We start from the raw sequence: 6,436 nt of genomic DNA, 5'->3' as shown, positions 1-6,436 counted from the left end.
AAAGAGGGGCCGTAACACTCACCTTAACATGTGGTTGTTGATTTGTTTCGAGTATTGATGCGAGAAACCGTGAAATGTCGCTTCGAAAATGAATCGTCGGGATTATAATCTTTACCTAATTAATCATATGGTAGTTTTCGTATTAATTACCAAGTATCTAGTTGGCTTTACTAAATTAATTGATACTGGTGTTGAAATAAATAATCTGGAACTCAAGTTTATAAATGGGATTAATTTTGTATAACAATTTTAAAAAGGGGTTATATATATATATATATATATATATATATATATATATATATATATATAGGACTTATTTTGTTAAGTATTTTCCATGGAGGGTTAATAAAAGAAATAATAGTTTATATGATTAGGACTTGTTTGAAGAGAATTTCAAAGAGAGGGGAAAATGTGAGCGTTTTAATTGAAACTTAGAGGCTTCGAAGTAGTTTTGTAATAATTTTTGAAACGTGGTAAATTGAATTCTTTTTCAAAAGGAGGTTATCTGTGTTCGTCAACCCCATGCAATCGAAGAAAATGGAAAAAAAAAATATTGAAATCGATTCCTTCGGCTGTGAATTACGAATGAAAGGGGTAACATCCAACAAACTACGGTGGTGGTGCTCATGACTTATAGCAACAACAAGCAACCAGAGGTGGTGATGGTGGTTTACCGGTGGCACAAAGGAGGTGTCACAGTGGCGAGGTGGCAGTTGTGTTGCCTTCATTGTTTCTTCTGTTTGGCGACGGATGACGAGAGGGGGGAGGGAGAGATGGAGAAATCTAAGCAGCAGCACATCAGAAGCACCGGGAATGGGTGGTTCTTGGATGACAGGAGGTGACGGGGTGGTGGCGGAGGACTCCGGGAGCCTCTTGCTGCTCTTTTTTTGTTCTTTTTTGATGAAAACAAAAGGAGAGGGAGGAGGGAAGACGAAGGCAGTGAAGAGATGATGTTTAGGAGGTGATTTCTGATCAAAAGAGAAGGGTATAAGGGGGTTTAGGGTGGTGATTTTATGGTGGAGTAATGGTGGTATTTTGTAACCGAGAAAGATAGAGAGAGATATAGAGGGAGAGCTTTAGAGAAGAAAGATAGGATTGTTGTGTGTTAATTGAGGTGATCTATCCAGAAAAAAATACGCTAAACCATGGGCATGATTTGGTCGTAAGGGAAACGTGTCATCTTAAAGAATTCGGAAATTAGAGGAGGAACACGAAAAGAAATCACAACCTGGAAAGGAAGATAGTAAAAACAAACCCAAGACGTAGATACGAAATCGGCGGTCTCAATCTTGTGTCATGCGACTTGAAGATCATTTGCAAAGGAAAAACTATTTCCACCTGAAGATATTTGATTCTAGTATTTGAAAATTTGATGGTTTCTTTCTTATTTTTAAGAATCCCTAAATCAATGAAGTCTTCATAAATAAGACCCTCATTGTCACTTTTCAAGGAAATGATAGCTTTATACATGATTCTAGAAGAAGCATAAGAAATACATATAAGAAATGTTTATCTAAGGAACGGACTTGATGAATGAAGATGAGAGAATGTAATGGTCAATTTATAGATCAATGGATCAATTTGAATGTTTGTTGGGATATTGAAAAGAAGTTTCGACTCTCCATCACATAACGACTAAATTATTTGGAATCAAGGATTCTAGAAATCTCCAATCACCCAGGATCTTGGATTGAAGATTTTTGGGGGAAATTGTTGTGGGTAGAAATTTTGACTTACTATTTATAACTTGAACTTGAAGTAACATTGTAACTACCCAAAATTATGAGGTAAAAATTGCATTTTTAATTTAACCAAAACATTAATTATCTTTAAGTCAACATCCAATATCCTTTTTCCAAATATTCAAAAGTACTTCATAAGAAAACAGTTATCAGAGTATAATCTCAAAATCATCATAATGCAGAAACATGGTGGATGCCCTGCGATCAAGTTGGGACCTTTCCTTTCAAACTGGAAGTACCTAAAATCATAACCATAAAAAACCATAAGCATAAATCTTAGTGAGTTCCCCAAAATACCACATATCATTTATAATAATAACATACTGGGCCCCCGCCCTTCGTCGGGCCTCGCCCGTCATTAGATCCCGCCCGACATCGAACCCTGTTCGGTACACAGATATGCCAGTCATCAGGCCCTGCCTAGCATCGAGCCCCGCCCGATAGACATCTAATCATATAAACATATAATCATACGAACACATGCGATAATTACAAACACAATAGCATATCATACAATCATTGAGCCCTTCCCGGCTTCGGGTCTTGCCCGGTAAGCATAAAAACACATGTTGATAACTAGCATATAATATACTCACCAGGGCCCTCCTGGCATCGAGCCTTTCCCGGTAAGCATACCATCACATAATACATGCAAGAGTCACGCAAACATCTAGCATTCTAACATATAAACTGTGGGTCAGCATTGGTGCCTTCGACCCGCTAAACTCGGTGAGGAGAGTTGCCTCAATCCACTGATAATCAAATGACTGCTCGGGTTGCTGAACCGGATAACCTTGCGCCAACTAAAAAAAATACAATCTTAATCAATAATTATCTCGATAATTCAAAATCTGAGGCCAACTCCATAAACCAACTTCCTAAAGGGTAAAAGACCATTTTACTCTTTTCTTAATTGGCCCAAACCAAGGCTCATCCAAAAGCACAAAAAGCCCAAAATGGCAACTCAAAGACCAATATGGCCAAACATCCTAATTGGACCAAAAACAATCATGGGACCAAAACCAAGGAAGCCCATAGCCTAAGCATGGCCCACAACCAGAAATCTAATGGCCCAACAAGGCCTAACTCAAAAAGGCCCAAAATAGCTTAACTGGAGAGTATACCCTGCGTACTCGAGACGTACGCCCCGCGTACTCAGACCTGAAGCATGAAGTACAAACGAGTAATGCATAAACCCAACATTACGATGAGTGTACCTCCACATACGCCCAACGTACTCGTCAGAAGCCCAAAACCAACCATTAAGTCCTTAATGGGTTAAGCCAAGATGTCCAAACATAGATATGATTCCTAGACAAGGTCTTAACCAATAAAGTTGACAACTTTACTCACATACATGCCTTAATGGGACTCAACACTTAAAAAGGAACTTAATAAGGGTCTTAATAAGTGTACATGCAACTCTAATAAACCTTGGATCTATGTTTATCTAAATACATGCAAAAAAAATATTTTCCAAGGTTTATAACCTATCTAGCATGGCATGGGATACTTTTAAACATAAAAGAACTAGATAATTTACATACCTTTCTGTTGATTGTTGATTCCTTGGAGTTTCAGAGCCAAGCACCAATAATGTGAATGCCTCAAATGGAAATCACAAATCACCACAAACTTGGAAAATGTATGAGAGAGTATACTAACACTTAGAAATCGGCCACCACTATTACACACACACACAAACACTAGGGTGTCATTTCATGCAACATAAGCTTGTTTATATAGTGTGCATGGTTAGGGTGAAACCCTAATAACCCATGTTTTTTCCTCTTCCAAGGATCCATGGGTTAAAAGCTCCATGGATCATCCATGGACTTCCATATAAGCTTAGCCCATTAACAAATGAGTATTAGCCCACACCATATAGATATACTAGCCCATGATTTAATTAGTCTTCCTTTTAATCACTAAATTAATTCATAATTAATTCAAGATTAAAACTAATTAAATAACATGAATTTATATTAATATATTATAACTTATAATATATTAATAAATCATAATTATGCAATTGTCATAAAATTATCCATAAGTAGTTTGGGTGAAGTGCAACCCAAATGGACCATGTTGCGTGGGGTCAAGTATATACCAAATAAGTTATGGATTTAGACACCTTATCCAACAGACTCCCACTTAGATACGTCTAATAACTATATTTGCCTATATTACTTCAGGAACCAACCGGCAATCGTAGCTCTCGAAAACTCTGTTGAACTATGAAGCGCCATTTTTAGATAAGTGATCATATAATCCTCTGTTCTCATGATATCAACCGGACAAACACATGGAACAATGTCTTGCTTATTGTCTGGCAATTGTTTCCTGATTTCCGATTTATTTGAAAAAGAACTTAACTGAACACATCAATTTAGTTCTGACCGGGCCCGGTACATGGGTCAACACAAAATCATCGAGGGGCCCAGATATCGCTTCTATTTCTAGAAGGAACAGATAAACTTCGACTCATATGCTTATTCTACTATTTGGTGAATTGTACACAAAGGCACATTTTAGAACATCAAGTTACTGATGCATTTACGTGCAATCAATGCACAACCAACTCATACATAACAACTCATATGTCTAGGTTTGAAGACTTACATGATATTATCGTCTCACAATCACTCGAGATAAATTCCATGAAGTGATACAAGTGAGTGTGGGTTTATTCCAATACTCATAACTTATGATCACTCATGAACGTTGTAGCAACCATTGCTATGTCTAAACACCTTTAGCCATCTACAAACCCAATTCATGACAATCTTGATTCATACCTACTTCCGACGTATGACCGATTGTGGAGGTTTGAATAAATTAATTATTCTTGAAGTCAAAACATGCAAAACTGAAACAATAGTAAATAATTGACAATGATAGCAACATTGTACTCATAAATAAATCACAAATTTTATTCATCATCAAACGTCGATTACATTTTACAAGTTTCAGAAAAGGCTATCTAATATGTAAAACTAATATCATCCCTCAGCCCAATGCGCCTCGCATGCTGCAAATGCTTAACCCTCGTCAGTCCCTTCGTGAAGGGATCTGTAGGGTTCTCATCTGACGATACCCTCTTTGCCACGAGGAGTCCTTCTTCTATCTTGTGTCTTATGAAGTGATCTTCTCTGTTAATGTGTCGGGATCTGCCATGATCTCTCGGTTCCTTGGCTAAGGCAACCGCACTATTGGTGTCATAGAAAATCTCCATAGGCTCCTTAATAGCTGGTACAACTCCAAGGTCTCCGATGAAGTTCTTCAGCCATATTGCCTCCTTTGCTGCTTCACTTGCTGCTATGTACTCTGATTCACAAGTTGAATCAGCCACCGTCTCCTGCTTGGAACTCTTCCAAGAGATTGCCCTTCCATTTAAGGTAAAGACCCTGCCCGATTGAGAGAGGAAATTATCCCTATCAGTCTGAAAACTTGCATCACTATACCCTAATACTCTCAAGTCATCACCCCCACCAAGGGTAAGGACCCAATCCTTAGTCCTCTGCAGGTACTTGAGAAAGTTCTTTACCGCGGTCCAATGAGCCTTGCCAAGGTTCCCCTGATATCTACTGACCATGCTCAAAGAAAAAGCCACATCAGGGCGGGTACAAGTCATAGCATACATGATCGAGCCAACAGCGGAAGCATACGGTAATTGACACATCTCAGCTATCTCAACCTCTGTACTCGGACTCTGAGTCTTACTCAGCTTGGCATTGCTTTGGATCGGGAAATCTCCTTTCTTGGAATTCTGCATGTTGAATCTTTTCAACACCTTATCCAAGTAGGTACTCTGACTAAGTGTAATTAATCTTTTACTCCTTTCTCTTAATATCCTTACACCTAGGATATAGGCAGCTTCCCCTAGGTCCTTCATAGCAAAGCACTTCCCAAGCCAGGACTTAACCTCATGCAAGGTTGGGATGCCATTTCCTATATGTATTATGTCATCCACATATAGTACCAAGAATCTAACTATGCTCCCACTAGCTCTAACATACACGCAAGAATCATCTTCACTTCTCGAGAAGCCAAACTCTTTGACCTTCTCATCGAAACAAAGATTCCAGCTACGAGATGCTTGTTTTTATCCATAAATGGATTTCTCAAGCTTGCACACTCTATTAGGATATTCTGCACTGACAAAACCCTCTGGCTGATTCGTGTACACATCCTCAGCCAACTTTCAAATTAAGAAAAGCGGTTTTGACATCCATTTGCCATATCTCATAATCATGAAATGCAATATTGGCCAGCATAACCCTAATAGACTTAATCTTTGCTACTGGTGAGAAGGTTTCATCATAATCAATACCCTGAGTCTGAGTAAAACCCTTCGCAACCAGTCAAGCCTTATAATTGTGCACTTTACCTTCCATGTTGGTATTCTTCTTGAAGATCCATTTGCACCCGACTGTCTTACGTCCTGGCACATGGTCAACCAGGTTCCAAACTTGATTGTCATACATGGACTGTATCTCGCTGTCCATAGCCTCCTTCCATTTGGCAAACTCCTTAACACTGTTAGGTTTATCCAAATTTCCAAGTGTACTATCACTGATAAACGTATCACCTTCCATAGTAATATGAAAACCATAATAAAACTCAGGTGTGTTCCTAACCCGTGTGGAACGCCTCGGAGGTACAAACTCGTCAGCTGGCTCAACAGGAGTTTC

This window comes from Lactuca sativa, chromosome 5 (genome assembly GCF_002870075.4).
Source record: "Lactuca sativa cultivar Salinas chromosome 5, Lsat_Salinas_v11, whole genome shotgun sequence".
Lineage (NCBI taxonomy): Eukaryota > Viridiplantae > Streptophyta > Magnoliopsida > Asterales > Asteraceae > Lactuca > Lactuca sativa.
The sequence above is the reverse complement of the archived record's forward strand: the minus strand, read 5'-3'. Positions refer to the sequence as shown.